This window comes from Dendrobates tinctorius, unplaced genomic scaffold (assembly GCF_039654945.1).
Source record: "Dendrobates tinctorius isolate UK_male_01 unplaced genomic scaffold, ASM3965494v1 ptg000163l, whole genome shotgun sequence".
Taxonomy (NCBI): domain Eukaryota; kingdom Metazoa; phylum Chordata; class Amphibia; order Anura; family Dendrobatidae; genus Dendrobates; species Dendrobates tinctorius.
Window position 1 is genome coordinate 9,175,729 of NW_027361830.1, and position 12,980 is coordinate 9,188,708.

The window sequence follows — 12,980 nt, forward strand, 5'->3', positions numbered from 1 at the left end:
CAGGTGCATTTATACGGAGACTTGATTACACACAGGTGGATTTTATTTGTCATCATTTAGTACAACATTGGATCATTCAGAGATCCACAATGAACTTCTGGAGTGAGTTTGCTGCACTGAAAGTAAAGGGGCCGAATAATATTGCACGCCTCTCTTTTCAGTATTTGAACTTCTACAAAAATTTAAAATAACCAATAAATTTCTTTCAACTTCACAATTATGTTCCACTTGTTGTTGAGTCTTCACCAAAAATTTACATTTGGTATCTTTATGTTTGAAGCATGATATGTGGGAAAAGGCTGAAAAGTTCCAGGGGGCCGAAACTTTCGCAAGGCACTGTACCAACAAGAGACAAAAATGCCAGCGTCAAAAACTCATAGTAAAGGGGGTGTCCACTATTAGGACAACCCCTTCTTGAACTAACTGTTTGGCCCAGATAAACTAAGTACACCTATACTCGCCTCCTGTGCCAGCGTCCTTCCAGCGGTGTCTGCACTCGCGGTCCCGAAGCTCTAGTGCGGTGTTGTGACACGTGATGTCCAGCGCCCAATCAGTGCTGGCGTCACTGTCTGTAACCCCTGTAATGAAACGCAAGTCACCTAATTTACCTAAGGAAAGCTACAACATAAAAAAAACTAAAAAATACTCATTGTGGAAGAATGGACTAACTTACCTGGTAATGTACCACGCTGGGGATTTTCCGTATTCAAATCTGCATGGAAAATTCCCAACATGTAACATCCGACCTGGTTTTCCATGTAATCAGTGACAAATACACAGAAAAGGTTACATTGGGCTGGCGCTATGGAGGGCAAGGGCTATGGTCGGCTGGGGTTACTGTGGGCAGTGGCTACGGTGGGGTCAGGTTACTATGGGCAGGGGCTAATGTGGGCTGTGGTTATGCTAGGCTGGGTTTACCATGGGCAGGAGCAATGGTGGGCTGGGGTTACCAAGGTCGGTGGCTATGCTGGGGTTACTGTGGGCAGGGGCTGTGGTGGGCTGGTGTTAACATGGGCAAGGGCTACTGTGGGCTGGAGTTACCGTAGGCTGGGTTTACCGTGGGTAGGGGGCTACGGTGAGCTGGGGTTACTGTGGGCAATGGCTACTGTAGGCTGAGGTTACCGTGGGCAGGGGCTACGGTGGACTGAGGTTATGCTAGGCTGGGGTGACCGTGGACAGGAACTATGGTTATTGTGGGCAGAGGCTGTGGTGGGCTGGGGCTACTGTGGGCAATGGCTACCGTAGGCTGGGGCTTTGCTGTGCTGCAGTTACCGTGGGGAGGGACTATGCTGGGCTGGGGTTACCATCGGAAGGGGTTGCGATTACCTTGGACAGGGGCTATGGTGGGCTTACCGTGGGTGGGGGGCTATGCTGGGCTGGGGTTACCGTTGGAAGGGGTTGCAATTACCGTGGGTGGGGGGCTATGCTGGGCTGGGGTTACCGTGGGTGGGGGGCTATGCTGGGCTGGGGTTACCGTCAGAAGGGGTTGCAATTACCGTGGGTGGGGGGCTATGCTGGGCTGGGGTTACCGTGGGTGGGGGGCTATGCTGGGCTGGGGTTACCGTCGGAAGGGGTTGCAATTACCGTGGGTGGGGGGCTATGCTGGGCTGGGGTTACCGTGGGTGGGGGGCTATGCTGGGCTGGGGTTACCGTCGGAAGGGGTTGCAATTACCGTGGGTGGGGGGCTATGCTGGGCTGGGGTTACCGTGGGTGGGGGGCTATGCTGGGCTGGGGTTACCGTCGGAAGGGGTTGCAATTACCGTGGGTGGGGGGCTATGCTGGGCTGGGGTTACAGTAGGTGGGGGGCTATGCTGGGCTGGGATTACCATGGGAAGGGGTTGCGATTCCGGTGGACTGGGGCTATGCTAGGGTTACCGTGGGTGGGGGGCTATGCTGGGCTGGGGTTACCGTCGGAAGGGGTTGCAATTACCGTGGGTGGGGGGCTATGCTGGGCTGGGGTTACCATGGGAAGGGGTTGCGATTACCGTGGACTGGGGCTATGCTAGGGTTACCGTGGGTGGGGGGGCTATGCTGGGCTGGGGTTACCGTCGGAAGGGGTTGCAATTACCGTGGGTGGGGGGCTATGCTGGGCTGGGGTTACCGTGGGTGGGGGGCTATGCTGGGCTGGGATTACCATGGGAAGGGGTTGCGATTACCGTGGACTGGGGCTATGCTAGGGTTACCGTGGGTCGGGGGCTATGCTGGGCTGGGGTTACCGTCGGAAGGGGTTGCAATTACCGTGGGTGGGGGGCTATGCTGGGCTGGGGTTACCGTGGGTGGGGGGCTATGCTGGGCTGGGATTACCATGGGAAGGGGTTGCGATTACCGTGGACTGGGGCTATGCTAGGGTTACCGTGGGTGGGGGGCTATGCTGGGCTGGGATTACCATGGGAAGGGGTTGCGATTACCGTGGACTGGGGCTATGCTAGGGTTACCGTGGGTGGGGGGCTATGCTGGGCTGGGGCTACATGGTGAAGCCAGTTTTGTGATAATGGCAATAGTTTTCCTGTGATCCATGGACGAGTTTTCATTGCTGTACAGCCCAACCTAACATGTAATGGCTACCTATACACTGACATACCCTGACAGGAATAAGCGGGGCAGCCCCTTCATTGCCTATCACTGTACATTATACCCTATGGCCAGACGGAACTGCATTTGCCCGATACACCAGTGCGTGACGCCAGGCTGTCAGCACTGTACAGCGGAGACGCTACAGCCAATGTCGCTCTAGGAGTAGGAGAGACAGGGAAACAGGAAACTACAACTCCCGACATGCTCTGCTTCATCGTGACGTCATCAGAAAGTGACCGACCAGGAAACAACAATGAACATGACAGGGGAAGCGGTGTGAAAGCTGCACGTGAGCCGATGAGGGTGAGTGGAGGAGGCATCATCTCTGGCACCTGGGGACAGGGGCTGACGGCGACATCTCCTGCTCTCCCCGATCTCCACACTGATGTGGATGAGACAGGCTAGTGCTGGCTCTTTACTCACTGGCATGCAGCAGTTTCCCATTACTCCCAGTCACAGTGCATGACAGCTGAGCTGTGCCTCGTTGCTATAGCTACAAGGCTTTTGCTGTTTTTTGTGAGTCTGTACACATGCAGTGGTGGGCTGATGGCTGTGAGTGTGCAGAATACTGATTCTTATTCACACAGTGCAGATTTTAGTTTACGTTTGTGCAGTTCTGACCTCGGTGACTCTGTGCCCAATGTCTCTCATTATGTATTGGGTAAATGTTCATCACTGGTTATAATAATAATAGCACACTCTGGCGACCCAGCGGCCAGCGATCAGCCGATCAGTGGACCCCGCAGTGCTGCACTACTAGTATCCATCATGTGCAGTATGGTGATACTTGTAGTACAGCACTGCGGCCAGATGCCAAGTTCCTCTCACCTGCAAACAATGACCCAGAGCACTAGGCACATAATTGGGAAGATATATACTGTATATATATTTTTTGTTATTTATGTACTGGGTCCGATCACTCGATTGAGGGTCCCGAGTATCCCACTACTCCTTACTGCACAACAAGTAATGTACTTTGCGGGCCCCCTTTCATACACAGCCCCATATCATGCCTGACATATATTTGCCATTATCGAGACATCTTCTGCTACATTCTCGGGGTACGGGCACATCTGCGTATATAAAGTAGCTGAGATTCTCAGCCAGAGAAGTTGGAGAGAGTGAGGTGAGTGTCATGTGACTTCTCAACTAGTATCCATATGCAATGTGGTTTTAACATCAGCGTTTAGAAGCAGGAATTATCTGACATTTCAAGCCAGTTCACTAACCAATAAGTAATCTTATATACAGATATAGAAAGATAGATACATAGAAATGTTAGATATATAATAAGTGCAATGCTTTTTTGTAGTTTTCTGTACTTGTATTTAGCTAATAAATAAAAAAAATGGCAGGGATCCCAATTTTATTAACCTGCTGAGGGAAAGCAGACAGCGGAGAGCTGTTCTTAACAGTCTGGGAAGGGGACAATAATCATGGAGCTTCCCAGGCTATTAATATCCGCTCACATCTTTCGGTGTAGTCTTTACTTGTTATTAAAAGGTGGGGACCCACCAAAATAATGATGTGGGTTCCCCCCCTATTTTTAATAACCAGCAAAGGCTAAGCAGACAGTTGCAAGCGGATATTAATAGAGTGGTAAAGGGCTATGGATATTGGCCCCCTCCCAGACTAGTAACACCAGCACTCAGCCTCCCCAGAAATGGTCAATCCATTGCATGAGCCAAATTTGGCACTTAGCCTCCTCTCTTCCCACTTGCTCTAGTGCATTGGCAAGCAGGGTAATGGTTTTGGGGTTGATATAAGTTTTGTAATGTCAGTTAACATCAAGCCCAGGGGTAAGTAATGGAGGGACGTCTATAAGACACCCCCATTACTAACCCCGTAAGTTTCAATAAAAAAAACCCACACAGAGCAAAGTCCTTTATTTGTACAAAACACTCCCCTATCTATTTTACCCATTTATTACCTTTAAAATATTAAATATTCCAAAGCGGTCAGCTGTAAATCCAACCCACGTCCCATGACAATCTCCAACTCTGCTACATCCTGATGTTGTGTTGAGCGGTGACATGATACAACCGCTCAGCACGTCAGCCGGATCACACTGACCGTAGCGTAAGAACTTACCTGCACTGACGTGAGTAAGGTGACCGGAGTTCTTCAGCTATATTTTTCTTCACTCCAATTCCAGGTGAGCAGAAGCTTGCAGATGAACACTGCCTAATTGAATAATATTATGACGAGTGCATTTCACGCTCCGATTTTACACAGATATGAGCGAACCGTAACATTGAGCTTTTGTTGAGTTTCTGATGTTGCAGATTTCTGCCCTATTAGATTACTAGTATTTTTTGTTTTTTAGTGCATTTTTATCACTTTTTTTGTCTTTTGTGTCATGCTTTAAATAAAGCTGCTTTGTTTTTGATACTTCCTGATATTTGACTTTGTCAAAATGTTATTGATACAGTCATGTGCAGATTACATGTGTTTTTGAGCACGGAAACCACCAGTTTCCTACTCCACACTGATGAGGGGCAATACCCCGAAACAGCTGTCTGTGGATGGATACCATGTTTTGGCATAGGTGGTTTCCTTCATTGGAGACTGCCCTTCCCGTGGTTGTTCCTTCCCGGGGAAAGACCTGGCTGGTCATTGCTTGCATTGAGAAACATGTGCTGGTGTCTCCGTGGCTTCTGTTTTGCATATTTTGCATATTTCCCATAAGGGTGGGGGCATTGCCCTAGAATCACTGCGTTGAGAAACATGTGATGGTGTCTCCGCGGCTTGTGTTTTGCATATATTTACATATTTCCCATAAGGGATGGAGGCATTGCTCTAGAATCACTGCGTCGAGAAACATGTGATGGTGTCTCCGCAGTGTTGGATGTTGATCTTCATGAGTTCATTCATCCTGATTTTTCAGTCTTCTACTAGGCATTGCTCCTACTAGCCAGTTTCCTACTCCACACTGATGAGGGGCAATACCCCAAAACAGCTGTCTGTGGATGGATACCATGTTTTGGCATAGGTGGTTTCCTTCATTGGAAACTGCCCTTCCCGTGGTTGTTCCCTCCCGGGGAAAGACCTGGCTAGTCATTGCTTGCGTTGAGAAACATGTGATGGTGTCTCCGCGGCTTGTGTTTTGCATAATTAATCATTGGCGTGCTTGCTGTAGTTTTGATAAAATCACTGCTTTATCATCAGGAGACTATCACTAGAGGACTAGTAAACTTGCTGCTATGTAGTCCTCCGTATTTATGAGCTCTGCCTATGCTCAGTGAACACCGTCCTATCTGGAGGCAGGAGCGTTCTGAGTTGTCAGTGTCGTGATAAACAGCTCAGCCGTCCTATCTGGGTCAGGGGCCTCTTATCTCTTTCAGTTGTAGTGCTGTTCAGTGTGGTTTGTGTTTGCTCTTTGCTTTCAGTTCTAGTGTTTTGATCTTTGTTAACTGACCTTGGATTTGCCTTTGATCAACCATTTGCCTAGCCCCCTTGTCTTGATCCGCTACCTTCATGGAATTCTGACCTTGGACTTTGACCTGACTATGCCTTTGCCTTACCACTCTGCTTATGATGTAGCCTCCTGGCTTTTAACCTTGGACTCCTTGACTTCCCCACGTCACGACATTTCCATGAGTAGTGACTAGCGTCACAGCTCCCTTACACATAGGTAGTTCTGTGTATTTTCTTAATACTGCCTAAACTAAATGAGCATTTTAGTGACCTGTTTGCTAAATGTCTAAAGCTTCAGTGATTTATAAATCCAGTTTCTTCCTCTTTTGCTATTGCTGTTTCCCCAAGCATAATTGGACTTTGTAAACTGAATAATAAATGACTTGTTGCAAATAGTGCAGCCGAAACTGTTCTTCCCGAAAGCGCTGTGGCTGATGGATGCATCTGCCCTTGTGTGCCTGTGCTTCTCTCACATTAGCTTGTGTTATATTGCCACCTAGTGCACAGTTGTCTGTAGTGCGCAACATTTCATTATAACTGAGCTGTGATTTTAGGTCATCATTAAACATCCTTTATACAGATTTTCACGGTTATTTATTTTTTCTTTTAGAAGGTGCTACATGTGCACTGCATCTCTATTACATGCCTCTCTCAGGAACACAGATACACAAGCAAAAAACTACAGAACATCACGCCAACTTTGTGTATGACCGTGTTCCCATGTAGCGTAAATACTGCTTTTCTCCGCTGCTTTTTTTCCCTTGTGCTGATGATTTGTTGCGTTTAAGTGTGTAAGTAAAGTGTATGTGATTTCGTGAAATATTCTTTTTGATTGCGTGTTATTCCACTTTTTATTTGGTGGAATGATGATAAAGCAAAAATTTGCTGCAAATGCTCAATGTGTGCACATACCTTATGTGTGCTGGAGATGTTGTGACTTAGAGAGAGTTCCAGGGCCCATACATGATAGGACTATGCTATGACTGGATCATTTTGGCTTCTCATCAAAGGTCTGTGACTCTCGGAAGAGGTGGACATACATCCTCCATCATGCTCAGGGCTCCAATAAAATAATGCACTTCACTCAAGCTCCTTTCCAGGTTTCATCTATGCACCGGAAAACGCTGATTCTGTCAGGGGAGGGCTGGAAAGATTTGCGATTAAGAGAGTGATGGACCTGGTGGCAGCCAATATCGGCCTAGGTGACAAATACTGTATTTCAGTGTTTGGCAACACTGATTTTTTAAGAGGGAATTCACCCTAATTAGTGCATGGCTTGTGATGAGCAATTATTCCATAGTGTAGTAGGTCTTCTAAGTCATATATAGGCTCAGTCTTGCCATGGTAACTCCTAGTGCCATACACATCGGAGAAGACCATTTTATCTATTCTATACTTTCTTTTTCTCCTCCTTTTTTCCCCCTAGTTTTTGTCCTATCCTTTTTACCCTTTAACTTGAGTTTGCCAGGCCCAATGACTGAACTTTGCGTATTACTGTTACGCCATTCCCGCGTACTCACCCGGCCATCGCTCCCACGCCGCAGCCTCCCGCCACCCGACATCCACGGAGGTCGCCTCTGGCAGGTGCACGGCCAGCGGCGTCCCTGCATGCAATGCGCATGCGCCATAGGCCGTGGCCGTGCCTCCCTCCTGCTTCTTGTGCTCTGACCCGGAAGCACCTCCCTTACCAATGGCAGACCAGACAGGAGCATATCAGGCCGCTTCCCCCTGAGGGAGGTGCCTGATTGTTGTGTTTTCTAGCACACTGGCCTCGCTGCATCGTGTGCTCTCGGCTCCTGCAGTTCCGTTCTTGCCTGCTCGCCGCAGCAGCCTCTCATTCCTGCTACCCGGGTTCCTTGCTCTCTTCCGCAGTCCTGTCTCCGGTGTTCCTGCCGTCCTACTCCAGTCCTGCCTCCAGTGTTCCTGTTCCGTTCTACTCCAGTCCTGCCGTCCTACTCCAATCCTGCCTCCAGTGTTCCTGTTCCATCCTACTCCAGTCCTGCCGTCCCACTCCAGTCCTGCCTCCAGTGTTCCTGTTCCATCCTGCTCCAGTCCTGCCGTCCTACTTCAGTCCTGCCTCCAGTGTTTCTGTTCTGTCATCTATACTTCAGTCCCACAGTCCTACTCCGGTCCATCTTGAGCCGCCCCTCTCAGTACCGGCTACCGTGGTACTCGAACCCCTGGGCCTGCTCCTAACGGTCCCTGTATAGGGGTCGGTTCCACCTGGCAGCTCGCCCGGGGCCCCTCGGTGCCACGGTCCAGAGGGTCCACTCCTGGAGTTTCCGGCTCCAGACTACCCACGCTAACAGTACAATCAGGCCATGGATCCCGCCGGTACCACAGCTGCCACCCAGAAAGAGTTACTCTTCCTGCGGGAGAATCAGGGACGCATTTTGTCCGTCATGATGTCCATGGACACCCGTTTGTCGGCCCTGCAGGTGACCGATCCTGGTACTGCCACGTTACTGACCAGTCTTCAACAGGAGCTGGTCCAGCAACAAGATACCCAAGCCCATATTTTGTCTCACATGGCCTCCTTTGATAGCCGACTGTCGGCCCTATGTTCTGCCGCCGCAGCTCTGACTCCTCCCCCCACTCCTACAGCTCTCCCGAAGCCCCGCCTCGCCAAACCGCCTCTTTTCACTGGGGATCCTAAACTCTGCAGGGGGTTCTGAAATCAGTGTAGTCTCCACTTTGAATGGTTGCCGCAGCAATATCCCTCTGACCGGGCCAAAGTAGTCTTGATTATGTCCCATCTGGAGGGAGAGGCCCTGTCCTGGTTGAATCCCCTCTGGAAACGTGACGAACCCGTTGTCTCGAGTCTTCCGGTTTTCTTGGATACTTTTCGCAGGGTCTTCGATGAGCCGGGTCGGTTAGCTGTCCTCACTGAATCACTCTTTAATCTACATCAGGGTTCTCTCACGGTCGGTCAGTACGCTATTCGCTTTCGCACTATCTCCTCCGAGCTCGGCTGGAATACGGCTTTGGTAGGGGCGTTCTGGCGCGGTCTTTCAGGCAGAATAAAAGATGAACTTGCAGGTCGAGAGACCCCGAACTCCATAGAGGACCTTATTTCGCTTGCTACCCGCATTGACCTACGCTTCCAGGAGCGCGCTCGGGAGTCAGCGAGAGAGAGGAGATCCACCAGGCCAGCCCCCTTTTTCATCCGTTCTGCCAGTCCTCGGTCGGTCGAGCCCATGCAGATTGACCGTCTCAACTTGACTGAGTTACGTCAGCAAGAGAGGCGGGCACAAGGTCTGTGCCTCTATTGCGGAGCTTCATTGCACTATATCCGCACCTGTCCTAAGAGACAGGGAAACTCCTCCGCCTAGGTCAGGTAAGAGAAGCCTCCCTAGGCGACGATGATTCCTCTCAATCTCTTGCTATTTCTGTGCTTCTGGTTTCAGGGGAGAGACGTGGGTCCGAGGTGGCCTACGTGGATTCGGGTTCGGCAGGTAACATCATTCGGCCAGAATAGGTGGACAAATACCAAATTCCCGTGGTTGCCCTATCTAACCCTCTCCAGATTGCTGCGGTGGATGGCAAACCTCTACAGGTGACCGTCACCTTGGTCACTGAGGAAGTGGAGTTGCAAGTTGGTGCCTTACATCGAGAGAAGATAGCCTTTTACGTTTTGCCTAAGCTCTCCCACGCCATTCTACTCGGTCTCTCATGGTTAAGGACTCATCAGCCTGTCCTCGATTGGTCTTCTGGGGAGATACTCTGCTGGGGGCACCCTTGCCAAGCTCGCTGTCTGATTCCTGTTCTCCTGGTGGCCGCACCTCGGCCGCTCCCAGACCTTCCGGGTCTTCCTCCAGCCTACAGTTCCTACGCCGATGTCTTTGATAAGAAGGAAGCGGAGGTCCTTCCTCCACACCGGCCTTTTGACTGCCCAATTGAACTTGTTCCTGGTTCAACTCCCCCAAGGAGCAGAATCTTCCCCCTGTCTCCCGCTGAGGCCACAGCTATGTCCGAATACGTTCGAGAGAACCTCGCCAAGGGTTTTACACGGAAATCCTCGTCACCCGCGGGAGCCGGGTTTTTCTTCGTCAAAAAGAAGGACGGAACTCTACGGCCGTGCATTGACTATAGGGGTCTGAATGAAATTACCATTAAGAACAGGTACCCTCTTCCACTCATTCCGGAGCTGTTTGATCGTCTTAGAGGAGCCCGGGTCTTCTCCAAGCTGGACCTCAGAGGAGCCTATAATCTGGTCTGCATCCGGGTTGGAGATGAGTGGAAGACGGCCTTCAACACTCGAGACGGCAATTACGAGTACCTGGTCATGCCCTTTGGCCTCTGCAATGCTCCTGCGGTGTTTCAAGAGTTCGTCAACGAGATCTTCCGGGACCTCTTGTACTCCTGTGTAGTCGTATACTTGGACGACATCCTCGTCTTCTCGCCGGATATCTCGTCCCACAGAAAGAGTGTTCGCTTGGTGTTACAGCGTCTTCGGGAGAATCGCCTGTATGCGAAGATTGAGAAATGTCTCTTCGAACAGACCTCCCTGCCGGTTCTGGGACACATTATCTCCGACGCTGGACTAAGGATGGATCCCGAGAAGCTGTCTGCCATTCTCAAATGGCCTCGCCCCGTTGGAGTAAAGGCGATTCAACGACTTCTCGGATTCGCCAATTATTACCGGCAATTCATCTCTCACTTTTCCGCCATCACAAGACCTATTGCTGCTCTCACCTGTAAAGGGGCTACTCCCAAGGATTGGCCTCCGGAGGCTGAAGAGGCTTTTCTGACCCTACAACGGGCCTTCTCCACAGCTCCTGTTCTGCATCGCCCCGAGAGCAACCAACCTTTTGTACTCGAGGTGGACGCTTCCTCGACAGGTGCCGGGGCAGTATTGTCCCAGAGATCCGCCTCCGGTCGTCTGCACCCATGTGGCTTTTTCTCGAAGGCCTTTTCTCCATCCGAGTGTAACTACTTGATCGGCGACCGGGAACTCCTGGCCATCAAGTTGGCCTTGGAGGAGTGGCGTCACCTCCTGGAAGGAGCTGTCCATCCCTTTGTTATCTTCTCGGATCACAAGAATCTGGCCTATCTCCAGTCTGCCCAGAAACTTAACCCTCGTCAGGCCAGATGGTCCTTGTTTTTCGCCCGATTTGACTTCGAGCTCCGTTTCCGTCCTGGCAACAAAAATGCCAAAGCCGATGCTCTGTCCAGGGTCTTTCAGCCACACGAAACCACGGAGGAACCCTCGCATATCATTGACCCCACTAGGATCATCACAGTGGCCCCAGTGAACTGGCTTGCTCCTCCTCCTGGCAAAATGCTTGTGCCTGAGAACCTCAAGCGAAAAGTCCTCCTATGGGGGCACTCCTCCAAACTGGCTGGCCATGCCGGGATCAAGAAGACCCTGGATCTTCTCTCGCGTCACTATTGGTGGCCCACGCTTCACCAAGATGTACTCGATTTTGTGGCCTCCTGTCCATCCTGTGCAAAAAACAAAGTGCCACGGAGACCTTCGTCTGGCTTGTTGCTGCCGTTGCCCGTTCCTGCGGTCCCTTGGGAAAACATTGCCATGGATTTCATCACCGACCTGCCCTGTTCTTCTGGCTGCACAGTCATCTTGGTGGTGGTGGATCGTTTTTCCAAGATGGCCCACTTCGTCCCTCTGCTCGGTCTCCCCTCGGCTCCGGAGCTGGCCAAAGTCTTCGTCCACCAAATCTTCAGACTCCATAGACTACCTCAACGCATTGTGTCGGACAGAGGGGTTCAGTTTACCTCCAAGTTCTGGCGATCGCTTTGTAAGCTCATGAACATTTCCCTTGACTTCTCCTCAGCCTACCTTCCACAGTCCAACGGGCACGTGGAGCGCACCAACCAGACGTTGACTGGGTACCTACGTCATTTCTCCAACGCCCACCAGAACGATTGGGTTGACTTACTTCCCTGGGCAAAGTTCGCTTACAACAACCATGCTGGTGAGTCCTCGGCCAAGTCTCAGTTTTTCATTGTGTTCGGCAGACATCCTGGCGTTCCTCTTCCGATAACTCCTGCCTCCGAGGTACCCGCGGCCAACGCTTTGTCCTCAGAGTTTTCCAAGATCTGGGCCGAGACCAACACGTCACTCAAGAAGTCCGCTGATCGGATGAAGAATTTTGCCGACAAGAAGAGATTGGATCCTTCACCCTATCGTGTTGGGGACAAGGTCTGGCTCTCATACAAATTCATCCGGTTGAAACTGCCCTGTTACAAGTTGGGGCCACGCTACATCGGTTCGTTTGAAATCCTTGAACGTATCAGTGAAGTCGCCTACAAATTGAGGTTGCCTGCTTCGCTCCAGGTCCCGAACACCTTCCATGTCTCTCTCTTGAAACCTGTGGTGCTGAATCTCTTCCATTCCTTGCCTGATTCTGGTCCTCAGCCGGTGGGTGCCGATGATGTCTTTGAAGTGGAGGACATTATCGCCATGAAGAAGGTTAGCGGTAGGACATTTTTCCTTGTTGACTGGAAGGGCTTTGGTCCTGAGGAGAGATCCTGGGAGCCTCGGGAGAATATCAATGCTCCCCGTATCCTCAAGAGATTTCTTGCTAATGTTCGGGGAGGGCGGCTTAGGGGAGGGGGTACTGTTACGCCGTTCCTGCGTACTCACCCGGCCATCGCTCCCACGCCGCAGCCTCCCGCCGCCCGACATCCACGGAGGTCGCCTCTGGCAGGTGCGCGGCCGACGGCGTCCCTGCGTGCAATGCACATGCGCCATAGGCCGCGGCCGCACCTCCATCCTGCTTCTTGTGCTCCGGCTATGCCCTGACCTGGAAGCACCTCCCTGACCAATGGCAGACCAGACAGGAGCATATCAGGCCGCTTCCCCCTGAGGGAGGTGCCTGATTGTTGTGTTTCCTAGCACACTGGCCTCGCTGCATCGTGTGCTCTCGGCTCCTGCAGTTCCGTTCTTGCCTGCTGTCCGCAGCAGCCTCTCAGTCCTGCTACCCGGGTTCCTTGCTCTCTTCCGCAGTCCTGTCTCCGGTGTTCCT

At 51.2% G+C, this 12,980-nt stretch overlaps 1 protein-coding gene and 1 long non-coding RNA gene across 3 annotated transcripts in view; one reads left to right on the forward strand and one right to left on the reverse strand.

Moving 5' to 3' along the window:
• Nucleotides 1–373: 373 nt before the first annotated feature.
• Nucleotides 374–2,687, reverse strand: LOC141052877 (uncharacterized). The gene is made up of 3 exons (XR_012220912.1): nt 2,582–2,687; nt 674–712; nt 374–578 (listed from the first exon to the last, which is right to left on the reverse strand). It is a non-coding gene; the product is annotated as an uncharacterized lncRNA (long non-coding RNA).
• Nucleotides 2,688–2,743: 56 nt separating this feature from the next.
• PIGN (phosphatidylinositol glycan anchor biosynthesis class N) overlaps nt 2,744–12,980 on the forward strand; it is a 509,674-nt gene continuing 499,437 nt past the window's right edge. For both annotated transcript variants that reach the window (XM_073550192.1, XM_073550191.1), the window contains exon 1: nt 2,744–2,877. The gene's annotated coding sequence lies outside the window, so the exon portion shown is untranslated. The remainder of the gene's footprint in view (nt 2,878–12,980) is intronic.